Source organism: Trachemys scripta, chromosome 1 (assembly GCF_013100865.1).
Source record: "Trachemys scripta elegans isolate TJP31775 chromosome 1, CAS_Tse_1.0, whole genome shotgun sequence".
Taxonomy (NCBI): Eukaryota; Metazoa; Chordata; order Testudines; family Emydidae; genus Trachemys; species Trachemys scripta.
The window spans coordinates 259,863,509-259,878,652 of record NC_048298.1 but is presented as its reverse complement, the minus strand read 5'-3'; positions in this window follow the sequence as shown (position 1 = coordinate 259,878,652).

The window sequence follows — 15,144 nt, the reverse complement described above, 5'->3', positions numbered from 1 at the left end:
GAATTGATATGCAAACTAGACACAATCAACAAAGGATTGAATAAGGACTGGGAATGGCTGAGCCATTACAAACATTGAATCTATCTCCCCTTGTAAGTATTCTCACACTTCTTATCAACCTGTCTGTACTGGGCTAGCTTGATTATCACTTCAAAAGTTTTTTTTCTCTTACTTAATTGGCCTCTCAGAGTTGGTAAGACAACTCCCACCTGTTCATGCTCTCTGTATGTGTGTATATATATCTCCTCAATATATGTTCCATTCTATATGCATCCGAAGAAGTGGGCTGTAGTCCACGAAAGCTTATGCTCTAATAAATTTGTCAATCTATATTCAGTGATTTAAACTTAACTACAGTTAATTTGTCAATTCTTATTGAGATGGTAAAAGTTCTGGGGTTATTCCTGGCATCTATCATCTCACATTCCTTAATTCCATACTTGATGTATGTGGAGAGGCTGTATTTCAGATAATGGAGAGAAGATATGAGATTGTAGCTAGCAGTACAGCAGTGTGGTTCTTGTGTTATCTTTGATAGAAGTTTCCTAAAGGGCAAAGACATCAATCGTATTATCTTGCATAAAGTGATATAGGTAGGCACTTTTAGATCAGGACATATCTTCAACATTCAATTGGCAAATCTGTAGTGCCAGGCCTATGGTTCTCGAGTGGTTCTGGAAGGAATCACTTTATTCAGGGTAATTTTTATTTCCATTGCTGTTCTTTCTAGCACCTCATTGAGCAATGTTTCGATGCCGATTTGATGACAGGGTAGACCACAAGAAGGTTATCACATGCCCCTCAACCTGGCTGAGGACTGTAATCACTATCACAACGTAAGTATTAAATAGTGATAATCAAGAGTAAGTGTCACAGCCCTGGTCAAGCTTCCCATGCTGGATATGCACCAGGCTGATGCATTAAGACTCACAAGCTGGACACATGTGCTCAAAGACAAGTTTGGAATCCCTCAGGATCCCTCCAGAACCAGTCTCAGCAATGTTTCACACAGTCAACATCTGCCAGTGATAATTCACATTTGGACTGAACTCCCAGTAATCATGTCATCTTCCAAACCATGACTGAGCTTTTGAAAAGCAAACTAGCCAGGAATCACTATGACAATATAAGCCATAATTGATGTGATTCTACCAAAGCCCAAAATTTTTCATCATTCAGGTGAAACAGCTTCAAGAAAAAAAAATCAAAAAGGATACATCCCTTGATGGAAACCAGACACAGAAAAGCTATTAAAACCATACCAAACATTTGGTGACCCAAAAAGCACAAAATCCCTAGTAGAGTCACTGAATTTAATGCTGTCAAAAATGTATTGAGACAATTGAAGCTCTGGACTTTACTCAGTCTAGCTGTAAAGCTTGACTATTTTTGCATCAGCTTGAGGCTGCAAACCCAATGAAACATCAAAACCCTGATGCCTCAGCTGATGCAGTTGGAAGAATGCTTCTTATGAATCAAAAGTACCAGGGGACAAGTCTGTTAAGTGCAAAGCGTGCAGAGAGCTCTGACAGGCAATCAGGTCACTACCTGCCTCATCTCCCCCATCATTGCCTTTCACTAGAAGAGGTAAACAAGGCTGCCCCACTTACAAAAGCTGGGAAAGCAACAGTAGCTGAAGGTATCTTTCCAGAATTTCTTAACAACAACAACAACAACAACAACAACACACTTGTTACCCTCTGTTACCACCACACTTGGAATCCAAGGACAAGCATGGCTGAAAGCACTGTTCTCCAATATTAATTCCAGAGCTTACCTCAAGTATTTGGCATGGGACTCTGGTCATTGTCCTTGCTGAGCCCACATAGTCAACCATCATATTGCTCCATATTACTCCTCTGCATGATATACAAAGAGAATATTGCTGACCAGGATCATGCCATTTGTAGAAGTAATGTTACCAAATGAACAAATGTCTTTCTGACCAGGCCACAGCTACACTGACCAAGTATTAGCCTTAACAACACACATTGAGGTGGGATTCCAATAAAAACTCAAGAACGAGGCTCCTTTCTTAGACTTATCTACCTTTTATAACACTGTATGGTGGAATAGCATTCTTCTGAGAGCCATGGACTGTAATGATAAAATTAGTTGGAGAAGTTCTCCTTGTCATAGGTTTAATGGTTTTACTTGGTGAAAAGGCCACATTTCAACAATGGCCTACCACAAAGATCAGTCCTAGCACTCAACCTGTTTAATATTTACACCAGCGACCTTCCTCAAATGTCAACACAGAAATTTGCCTATGCTGAGGACATTGCTCTGAAAGCACAGGTATAGAATTTACTTACCATGGAGTTGTACTTGCACCAGTGCTGATCAACATATTCATAAGTGATTTAGGGGGCAGGGGGAGAGGATTAAAAGTGAATAGCAAAGTTTGCAAATGATACAAAATTGCTAAAGTAGTTAAGTCTCGGGCAGACTGCAAAAAGTTACAAAAGGATCTCACAAAACTGTATGACTGGGCAACAAAACGGTAGATGAAATTCTTATGTAATTTGCACCCCAGCATTTTGTATGGATAGTTGAAATTATGTTTTCCAATGTGTATTACTTTGCATTTATCAACATTGAATTTCATCTGCCATTTTGTTCCCCAGTCACCCAGTTTTATGAGATCCTTTTGTACCTCTTCGCAGTCTGCCCGGAATTTAACTACTTGAGAAATTTTGTATCATCTGCAAATTTTGCCACCTCACAGTTTATCCCTTTTTCCAGGTAATTCATGAATATATTGAATAGCACTGGGCCCAGTACAGACCGCTGTTGGATATCACTATTTACCTCTCTCCATTCTGAAAACTGATGATTCATACTGACCCTTTGTTTCCTATCTTTTAACCAGTTACCAATCCTTGAGAGGACCTTCCCTCTTATCCCATGACAGCTTATTTTGCTTAAGAGCCTTTGGTGAGGAATCTTGCCAAAGGATTTCTGAAAATCTAAATACACTATATACACTGAATCCCCCTTGACCACATGCTTGTTAACCCTCTAAAAAAATTCTAGTAGATTGGTGAGGCATGATTTACATTTACAAAAACCATGTTGACTCTTCCCCAACAAATTTTGTTCACCTACGTGTCCGCCAATTTTGTTCTTTATTATAGTTTCAACCAGTTTGCCTGGTACTGAAGTCAGGCTTAGCAGCCTGTAATTGCCGGGATCATCTCTGGAGCCCGTTTTAAAAAATTGGCATCACATTAGCTCCAGTCATTTGCTAAAGAAGCTGATTTAAATTATAGGTTGCAGACTACAGTTAGTAGCTCTGCAATTTTACATTTGAGTTCCTTCTGAACTCTTGGGTAAATACCATCTGGTCCTGGTAACTTATTACTGTTTAGTTTATCAATTTGTTCCAAAACCTCCCCTAATGACACCTCAATCTCGGACAGTTCCTCAGATTTGTCATCTAAAAAGAATGGCTCAGGTTTGGGAATCTCCTTCACATCCTCAACCATGAAGACCGATGCAAAGAATTCATTTAGTTTCTCTGCAATGTCCTTATCATCCTTGAGAGCCCCTTTAGCATCTCAATTGTCCAGTGGCCCCACTGGTTGTTTAGTAGGCTTCCTGCTTCTGATGTACTTAAAAAAAATGTTGCTATTATTTTTTGAGTCTTTGGCTAGCTGTTCTTCAAATTCTTTTTTGGCCTTCCTAATTATATTTTTACATTTCATTTGCCAGAGTTTATGCTCCTTTCTATTTTTTTTCCTCACTAGGATTTAACTTCCACTTTTTAAAGGATGCTTTTTTGCCTCATACTGCTTTTTTTACTTTGTTGTTTAGCCCCGGTGGCACTTTTTTTGGTTCTCTTACTATGTTTTTTAATTTGGGGTATACATTTAAGTTGAGCCTCTATTATGGTATCTTTAAAATGTTCCCATTCAGCTTGCAGGGATTTTGTGCTGTACCTTTTAATTTCCGTTTCACTAACTTCCTCATTTTTGTGTAGTCCCCCTTTCTGAAATTAAATGCTACAGTGCTAGGCTGCTGTGGTGTTTCCCCCTCCAGGGGAAATTAAATTTAATTATATTATGGTCATTATTACCAACCGGTCTAGCTATATTCACCTCTTGGACCAGATCCTGTGCTCTACTTAGGACTAAATCAAGATTTGCCTATCCTCTAGTGGGTTCCAGGACTAGCTGCTCCAAGAAGCAGTCATTTAAAGTGTCAAGAAACTTTATATCTGCATTCTGTCCAGAAGTGACATGTACCCAGTCTTTATGGGTTGAATTCCCTCATTCTTGAGGGGTTTTTTTTATGTATTTATTTTAATAGCCTCTCTAATCTCCCTGTGCATTTTGCAGTTATTATCACTATCCTGGTCAGGTAGTCAGTAATATATCCCTACTGCTATATTCTTATTATTAGAGCATGGAATTACTATACATCGAGATTCTATGGTATATTTTGGTTCATTTAATATTTTACTTCATTTGATTCTCTGCATTTTATTTTTACATATAGTGCCAATCCGCCACCAGCATGACCTGTTCTGTCCTTCTGATATATTTTGTACCCTGATATTACTGTGTCTCATTGATTATCTTCCACCAAGTTTCTGTGATGCTTATTATATCAATATCCTAATTTAATATGAGGCACTCTAGTTCATCCATCTTATTATTCAGACTTCTAGCATTCATATATAAGCACTTTAAAAATTGTCACTTTTTAGCTGTCTGCCATTACATGATGTAATTGAATGGGACTTTTTTTTCATTTGACTGTTTCTCATCAGATCCTACCTCTATTTTATCATCTTCCATCCTCTCCTCCTTACTAGGACATAGAGAAACTCCATTAATAGATCCTCCCCTAAGGGATGTGCCTGTCCGAACCACATGCTCCTCCACACCTGTCAGCTTTCCCCCAGCCCTTAATTTAAAAACTGCTTTATGACCTTTTTAATTTGAAGTCCCAGCAATCTGATTCCATTTTCATTTAGGTGGAACCCATCCTTCCTTTATAGGCTCCCCCTTTCCCAAAAGTTTCCCCAGTTCCTAAGCCAATCCTCCCTACACCATTGTCTCATTCACTCATTGAGACACTGCAGGTCTGCCTGTGTAACTGGCCCTGTGCGTGAGACTGGAAGCATTTCACAGAATGTTACCATGGAGGTACCATGGTCACAAGCTCCTCCCCAGCACTACACATAAGTCTATCTAGATGTCTTGAGAGATCTGCAATCTTCGCACTAGTCAGGCAAGTCACCATGTAGTTCTCCCTGTCATCACAAACCCAGCTATCTATGTTTCTAATGATCAAATTGCCTATTACTAATACCTGTTTCTTTCTAATACCTGAAATCCCCTCCTCCGAAGAGGTATCCTTAGTGCAAGAGGATACCAAAGCATCATCTGGAAGGAGGATCCAAACTATGGGATCATTTCCCTCTGCTCCAGCTGGAAGTTCTCCTTCCCTGAGACTTTCATCCTCCTCAACAGCACAGAGGCTGTCAGCCCAGGTATGGGACCATTATACTGTGTCCCAGAAAGTCTCATATATGTAGCTCTCTGTCTCCCTTAGCTCCTCCAGTTCAGTCACTCTGGTCTCCAAAGCCTGTACATGGTCTGGAGGGTCACAAGATCCTTGCACTGAATGCACACATACATCATCTGCCCATAGGGCAGGTAATCATATATGCTGCATTGGGTGCAATAAACTGGATAGCCCCCATTCTGTTGCTGTACATCTGCCTGCATTCTCTTTTTACTCCTGAAGCTCATTCCTTTGTTGTTGTTTTGTTTTTATCAGGGGGTGTTTTTGGCTTTAAGTTTTAAGAACGTTAAGTGTATCTAGCCCCCTCTCATGTTTCCCCTCTAAATGCCCTTGCAAAACTCCTCCGTTAGGTGCTGTTGTTCACTAGCTCCTCTGGTTGCTTAGAAGCAGGATTTTTAAAGTCCTGGTCTTCCTGAGTAGCCCCTCCCCCTGGTTAAGGGTTGGTGGGTGCTAAAGGGCATAGGGATCAAAGCCTTGTTAAGAAGCTCTCAGCCTTGTTTAGCAGGCTGCTAGGCTCAGCACACAGTCCCCCAAACAAATAGACCATGTGGTATATTTCAGTCAAGCAGCAAGCAGCAAACACAAATATACACGCTACAGACAACAAACTTACCCCAAGGGTCATGTAATTGCTCCTCCTTCACCTGGAGAACTCCCTCACAAAACTCCCCTGTTAGCCGCTCCTGTTCGCTAGCTCCAATTAACATGCCCACTCAAGAAAGATCTTGGAATCATTGTGGATAACTCTCTGAAAACGTCTGCTTATGATGCAGTGGCAGTCAAGAAAGCTTACAGAATGTTAGGATCCATTATAAAAGGGATCAATAAGTAGACAGAAAATATCATCTTGCTAATATATAAATACATGGTACCCCCACATCTTGAATATGCTTACAGTTCTGGTTCCCATCTCAAAAAAGGGTATATTAGAACTATAAAAAAAGTACAGAGAAGGGGAGGGGGGGAAAAGGTTAGGGGTATGGAACAGCTCCCGTATGAGTGGAAATTAAAAAAAAAAACCAGGGACTGTTCAGCTTAGAAAAGTGGACTGGGGGAGAGGGGAATGGTGTGGAGAAAATGAATAAGGAATTGTGATTTACCCCTTCACATAAAACAAGAACCAGGGGTCACCCAATGAAATTAATATGCAGGAGGTTTAAAACAAACATAAGGAAGTTTTCATCATACAATGCATAGTCAACCTGTGGAACTCATTGTTAGATGATGTTGTGAAGGCCAAAAGTATAACTGGGTTCAAAACTGGGTATAACTGGGTTCAAAAAAGGTCCATCAATTCTTATTAATAAGATTAAGATTTTATCATCATTATTCTTAAAGTCAAAGACACAGGTCACAGACAATAAACACTAATTCATGGCAGCCTCAACCCCACTGCTCAGGAGAGGGGGGGAGCAGGCAGCCCCAGCTCCACTGTTCTAGGGCATGTGGCTGAAGCTAAAGAAGTCATGGAGGTCTCTTAAAGTCACAGACTTTGTGACCTCTCTGACAAAAACATATCCTTAGCTATTAGCCAGTGATGCAACCCCATGATCTGAGTGTCCCAAAGCATCTGATTGCCAGAAGCTGGGACTGGATGACAGGGGAGGGAGATCTCGAGAATTGTCATGTTCTGTTCATTCTCTTTCAAGGATCTGCACCAGCCACGGTATGCATACTTCCACCTTTTCATGTTCTCTGTATGTATAAATATCTTCTGTCTGTGTGTTTCACTCTATGCATCTGAAGAAGTGAGCTGTAGCCCACGAAAGCTTATGCTGAAATAAATTTGTTAGTCTCTAAGGTGCCACAAGTACTCCTGTTCTTTTTTTGGAAGACAGGATACTGGCTAGATGGACCATTGATCTGACCCAGCTTAACCATTCTTATGTTCTCATTAAAGAACAAATCCTAACCAAGGACCGTAAAACCATGCAAGAATATTTCTTACCTTGGTAACTAAAATCAAACCATATCAAGACTGTTGTGTCAGTATATCATTTAAATAATTGAAAAGTTAGAGTAAAACTGTGTGTGGATTTCTGAGGCCAGCAGATAAGGCACAAGCCCTCCCCAAAAAATCTTGGTGTGAATTTAGATCAAAGCCTCATATGCCACAAGCACCTCCCCTGCCCCACACCCAGAAGTCAATGGTGAGAAAGGTGGAAGGATGCCAACATCCTGAATAAATATCTCATCATGGACCCAACTGTAGAATGTAGTGGCTTTTTCCTCCCATGACAATATGGTCCATTTTGATTTATATCACATGGCAGATGTGCCTACCTCCTTGATAAATGGGGACTGACAGTCCTATTTGTGACTGTGGAAATGGACTTGAAACTATGGAATATCTTGTCAATCAATGTTCCAAATGATCATATCCTGGTGGTATCTCTGCCATCCACTCCGCAACACTGAAAACAATTAATTGTGTTGCCAGCTTACATTTGAACATATATGGTTGCTGTTTTAATGACACACAAGAGAAAAAGAAAAACCAGGTTGAGGTCCCATTGTCTTAGGCACAGTACAAATATCTAGGTCCCAATTCAACAAGGTACCTAAGTATGTGCCTGATGCTAAGTAGTTCCATTGAGAGGTAAGTAGATATTTTTAAGGATGTTTTACCACAGACTAGCTGTGGGTGCAATTTTTGAACTAGCCAGTAGCTGTAATCGCCATTTGCCACCAGCTTAGATATTATCAGATGGTAATTTTTTTTCTTTCCTTACAGTGGAGGTGAGTTTAAGGGAGGATCATGAAGGAGAGTAAAGTGTATGCTTTATAGATTTTGACTGAAAGATTTTCCCATGAGTAAGGAGCAGAATGGGAGAGGGGAAAGGTGCTTGTAGAAGAGGCAGACAGGTGGGCAATGTAGGCTTACATTACTGGATAAATGAAGGGAAGTGCCGACCATACAATAAGCTAATAGGACAAATTGGGCAGTTGGAGTTAAATGGGCTTTTGAAGATTAGTACAAGAAGGTTTGGTTTGATGTGATGTGATGAAGGAGGTGACTCAGTGAGGGAATTTATGAGGTGGATGACATGGTCAGAGTATAGGTATGAAGGTTAGTGAGAAGGAGATTGCAGTAGCTAAGGCACAAGACAACCAGAGCTTAGATGAGTTTTTTTGCTGTGTGGGAGCCAAGAAAGGTTGCATCTTCGAGATCTAATGCAGAAAGAAGCAGCAATATTTAGATACTATATGGATGTGTGGGTCAAAAGAGGGCTTTTCAGATGATGCTGACAGTACAGTTTTGACTATCAGGGAGAGTGATGGGAAGAGATCTTTGGGGGAAATGGGTCAGCTTTATATGTGCCTGCCAGCATCTGATCATGCCTTAATCAGCCATTTGGGAATCTACTTTCATAAGTTTTCTACCAATTTTAGTAATTCTACTCTTTGTGCCATCATTTAATCCTGAAGATATTTTTTACTATTGCGATGGGTTACACACTCTCTCTCTCTCTCTGATGTATCTGTGCCCCCTAATGTACTGGGGTCCCACTGAGTCTGCCTGTTCCACCAGCCTGGACTCCTTTAACCCCATCCTGCAGTGCCAGGACCTCAAAACTCCTATAGCACATGCACAGGTAGGGCTACACCCGGCTGAAAAAGGGTACAGACACTGAGATCAGCTCTGTGAAGGAAGACTCAGTTCTGGGATTGCCCAGCACTCAAGTGCACACACCCTCTGGAGTGTAAACCCAAAATTATATTGTCTTGCACTGCACAGAAATATATACAGTGTAAACTCATGAAATCCACCCCCTCCCTCAATGTGGAGGAAGATATGCACAGCTTCCCCCATCCCCCAGTTACAAATTACACATACTTGTTTCACAATCAAGAAAAAAGCATGTTTATTAACTACAAAAGGTAGATTTTAAGTGATGATAAGTGATAGCAAACAGATTAAAGCACATTACTGAGCAAATAAAACAAACATGCAAACTAGGCTTAATACACTAAAGAAATTGGCTACAATTAGTAATTTCTCACCCTAAATGCTGTTTTAGGCAGGTTGCAGAATTTCTTGAGGACAAACTGCTTTTGCTTGCAGCTTAAAATTCCAGGTATATCTTTCACAGGCCAGACACCATTCCTAGCCCGGGTTCAGTACTCCCCCTGCCCCCCTTCCCCTTTGTCTTTGTTTCCTAGCTGTTTCCAGCTGTCATTCTGGGTGGGGATTCAGTGAAGACTGAAACAATATTATCTCATTCCCCAGCCTTAAATAGGATTTGCATATGGCAGGAATCCTTTGTTTCCCATTTGACCCCCAACCCCTCTTAATGGAAAAACATTAGAAGTCCAAGATGGTGTCCAATACGAGGTTACACAATCACCTGACCCTGCAGTGTCAAAGCAGCATCCCAGGAAACTTCTCAGGAAAGATAGTGGATTTCAAGAAGGCAGACTTTAGCCAACTCAGGGAGTTGGCAGGTACATTCCCATGGGAAGCTAGTCTAAGGGGAAAAACAGTTCCAGAGAGCTGGCAGTTTTTCAGAGAAACATTATTAAGGGCACAAGAGCAAACTATCCCAGTACATAGGAAAGATAGGAAGTATGGACCAGGGAGTTGGGGTGCAGGGGAGTGAGGGCTCCAGCTGGGGGTGGAGTTGGGGATGAGGGGTTTGGGTTACAGGAGAGGGTTCAAGGTTGGACCAGGGGGTTGGGGTGAGGGTGTGTGTGTGTGCAGGGTCCCAGCAGTGCTTCCCATGGGTACAAGGAAGCGGCTGCCAGGTCTGTGGCTGCCAGGTCCCTGAGGCCTCTAGGTGCATGGGTAGCCAGGTGGCTCTGCACAGTGCATGCTGCCTTCACAAAGGCAGGCACCGCTCCACTCAGCTCCCATTGGTCACGGTTCCCGGCCAATGGTAGCTACAGAGCTGGTACTTGGGGTGGGGGCAGCATGCAGAGCCTCCCAGTCCTTAGCTGACTCAGTGCCTAGGGGCCACAGGAGCCTGGCAGCCACTTCTGGGAGCAGCATGGAACCAGGGCAGGTAGGCAGCTTGCCTTAGCCCCGGGCCCCTGCTGCTCTGCTGACAGGACTTTTAATGGAGCTGGAGATGCCAGGGTACCTTTTTGAGTGGCTGTTCCGGTTGAAAACCGGACACCTGGCAAACCTAATTACACATTGTAGGCCATATATGTGGCACATAATTTGTTACCTGGGCCACAGGGGCCGGGCGGCAGCAGCCTGGACCCCGACCCTGGACCCCCGCCACACGACTGCCCCGAACTCCTGATGCGTGGCTGCTCCAGACTGGGACCAGGTGGCTGCCCTGCATGGCCATCCAGTTGCCCCGACTCCTGCCACGCTGGACAGGACGGCTGCCCAGACTCCGGAGCTTGTGGGGGTGGGTAGTTGCCCCAGACCCAGGAGCTCAAGGGGCTGGCCAGGAGCCCCAGACCCTGTGGGGCTGTCCAGCTGCCCCGAACTGGACCACTGCCGCGTGGCTGACACGGACTCTAGAGCTTATGGGGCGGCCGGCTGCCTGCTCCTGACCCTGCAGAGCCTGCCGGGAGTCCCAACCCTGGACTTCCGCCACATGGTGCAGGCCAACAGGCCTGACCCTGACTCGGACATGCTGGGCAGTGGGCCAGCCCAGACCCCTCCGCGCCAGGCAACCGGGAAACTGGCAAACCCCAGCATGCGGGCTGGCCTTTAGCACACAGCTGAGCTCAGCCGCAGCTGTGTGCTAATTGGGATGCATGCAGCCCGCAGGCCGCGGGTTGAGACCCACTGGTTTAGAGCAAGAATCCAGGAGGGACAAATCACACTCTATAAATACTGTCAAGGTATTATAAATTTTTTTGTTGTTTCTGAACAATGGAATAAGAACTAAAGATCTAAAGCTCAGAAACAAAAAGTTTAAGTCAGATATTGGCTTTCACTGTTAAGAACTTCCACATTAGGCTGTAGCACAAACTTGCCAGTGAGATACATGGTTGCAGCCTATCAGAGCAAATAGTAACTCTGCAGCACATCCTTGATCAGGGATCGGCAACCTTTGGCACGTGGCGGGCTGGGCTGGTTTGTTTTCCTGCCGCGTTCGCAGGTTCGGCCGATCGCTGGGAAATAAAGGGAAAATGAGATATGATCAGATTTTTAAAGGTATTTAGATGCCTATAGATGCAGATAGACAGGATTTCAAAAACACTCATCTACATCTTCAGGTGCCTTAATACTTTCAGGGATAGATATAGGTTTAATATTAAATAGTAATGTATCAAATTGCAAACTGAGTTACTAAGTATAGTACCTAAAAAGACCCAGACATTTTAAACTCTTGAGGTTTCTTTGTTTTTCATGGTAGTGAAAGATCAATTGATTATAAAATCAGAATTTTCATTTACCTCCCCCATATACATATATTCATACACTACTGAAAAAAAATCTCCTTTCTGACTGAAATTTCTTATATTTGGTTTCACTCCAGAAGAATATTATTATTTTTTATTTTAGAAGGAACTAACAAATTCTCCTCTGATGGGTCTGAGTTATGGAACTGTAGGAAAAACAGTGTTTTCCCACTGAAAATACTTTCAGAGTTTATTTGCTCACATCACAAGTGTCTGAACTTTGCAATTTCATATATTGAGAGTAGCTAGTGCACTGGAGGTGTAGGCCTTTCAGATATTTTTGAAAAGCAAACATTTTAAAACATACATTTTTACATAAACAAAAGTAACTTCTGCTAATCATGGAAACTTGGTTGTTCACTGCAGCCTCGGGCATCACGTCCAATATCTCCATGGGACGTTTGACAGCTTTCAAAACTTTCTCTGCAGACATTTTAATGCAGAAACAGATTATGCATGGAAATCTGAATGATCCCGTAAAGTCTATAGATACACCAGAGGAATATATTATCTCTATAAAAGCAAACAGAGTGGGGTCTTATAAACTCTGTTATTTAAGCCAGGTGAGCAGTTAAACTAGGAGAATCCTATAATTACTATGCCCAGTAGTTCAGGATCTTTCCTCTGGTTTAGCTCATTTTCCACAGAAAAAATTCAAAATCCAAAAATGTATGTTAATGTAGCTTTAAAGTTACAGATTTAGGCCTACATTCAGCAATAATGTGTATGTAAGCAGACTTCTTGCCCTCATGTACAGAGCCTGATGATTTCAATAAGGCTCTACATGAGTGCAGGGGACTGCTTGCATCCATCTTTTTATATAAGACTAGGGCAGGGATCAGCAACCTTTGGCACGTGGCTCACCAGGGTAAGCACCCTGGCGGGCCAGGCCAGTTTGTTTACCTGCTGTGTCTGCAGGTTCGGCTGCTTGCGGCTCCCGCTGGCCACGGTTTGCCGTCCCAGGCCAATGGGAGCTGCGGGAAGTGGCTCGGGCCAAGGGATGTGCTGGCCGCTGCTTCCCAGCACCCCCATTGGCCTGGGACAGTGAACAGCGGCCGTGATCGGCTGAGCCTGTGGACACGGCGTGTAAACAAAACAGTCCCAGCCCACCAGGATGCTTACCCTGGCGAGCCGCGTGCCAAAAGTTGCCAATCCCTGGACTAGGGACTTAACTCTCAAATGTCAGGAGAAATGAAAAAGTTAAACTTTTCATAGTAACTTCAGTTTTAAATCCTACATGTTCTTTTATCTCTTCCTGTACTTCTTTTTAAATATGTTTATTAATGTGTCTATACCTAAATATATGTACTAGTACCCTTTTTCATTGAAGCAGTTAGCCAAAAAATATGGAGTGTTGCAGGTTGAACTAGTTAGGAGGAGATTTTGATAATGGAGTCAAGTATCTTTGATGCCACTTTGTTATTTACAAAGAATGTATAAAGAGCTGTTTCCCTGAACACTGCAGGAATCAGACAATGGGAAATAGTTTTTTGCTCCAAGTTTCTTTCAGTCAGCACTGTACACACAGGTGCTTTCTCAGATTTTCTCAGAGCCATGTTCCCAGTGCTTTTCCAGACTTGGTCCTTGGTCTTCTGCTTCTTCTCTGTATCCTGCTGTCATCTCCCCCCTCCCCCTGCCCCGCCTCCTTCTCTCACTACCCGTTCCCCCACTCAAAACAATAACCAGCCAAGCCCCCTCTTCCTGCAAGGTTCAAATTCCCGAGTGGCCTCACATATGCCTTTGCTTTAAATGTTGACATGTGCCTCTTGTTTGGGTTGAGGCCCCTATCTTTTTAGTTACATGGTTCCATACAGGAGCTTAATGGCATCTTACAACTATCTTAAATGAAACACAGTGATTGCATTCCCCGCCTCCCCCACAGTTTCATTTATACTTAGCACAACCTATTAAAATATTCAGAATGAGCAACAATGGTGCATAACTATTACTATAAAATCCTGAAGGTTTTTATTTCTTGACTTCACAGTGTTTAAATTGGTAACAATGTTATCTAAACATACATATTTGTATTTTAGTTCCTCATTAAAGTAGAGCAATCACTTTGATTTGTTTCAGAATACAGTGACATCAGAACATATGGCTGAACTTAACCAATAAAAAAAAGCCACCCCTTCCCAAAGTGAATCTTCTGTATGAACCATATGTGTTCTATTTTTAGAATGGTTACTTACAATATATTTTAGTGGACGTCTTGTACAACAGCTTTACTCTGAGGTTAATTTAAATCATTTCACAAATATTTTCTGGGTACTTCTCTTGGATTCACCAGCAAATTGAATAAGGAAAATGAGGCTTTCAGTCTCTGATGACACAAATACAAAACTTCGTGAGTTTCAGCCATAAAAGTGACCAGATGACATAGTTTCACCTGATTCTGCAAATGCTTACCAATTTCAGTAACTTTGCTTATGTGAACCGTGCTGCTAAACTCAGTGGCAGTACTCGTGAGTAAAGCTGCATACATGCATAGGTGGTTGCAGGATTGGAACCTGAAAGTATCCATATGGCATAGATAACTTGATTTTATAGTATGTTTACATTCATACCATTTCTGCTTATAAATGGTCATAAATGTCATTCTTTATAGTTGGTCCAATAAAAGATACTACCTCACTCACTTTGTCTCTCTATTCTTCATAGACTACCATTTAAGCTACAAAAAAAGTATGGAAATGTAGATAAAATTTAAAAGTGCATCATGGAGTGTGGAAATTTCTAGTGGAGTAGGGGAAAATACTGTCATATTATGCAAAAAGAAGAACAGGAGTACTTGTGGCACCTTAGAGACTAACAAATTTATTAGAGCATAAGCTTTCGTGGACTACAGCCACAAGTACTCCTGTTCTTCTTTTTGCGGATACAGACTAACACGGCTGCTACTCTGAAACCTGTCATATTATGGACTCACAAGTTGCCACTAAAAAGTCAGCAGTTGCCAAGAGTCACAACATAATGGTATTTAAGAATACAAGATCTGTAGTAACCACTAATTAATGTCTTTTTAATGGCTTTTCCTGTAAATCAATGAATTACTGATGTGGTGTTTTAATTGATCAATACAGTAGGCATTTCAGCTCTCCATAGTATACAGTGGGACTATGAAGACTGGAGGCATAGTTTAATGGCCTGAGCACAAGATTGAGAGTTAGGAACTAATTCTAATCCCACTCATAAAAGATTCTCTCTGTGACATTAGGAAATTCACTCAACATATCTGCATAA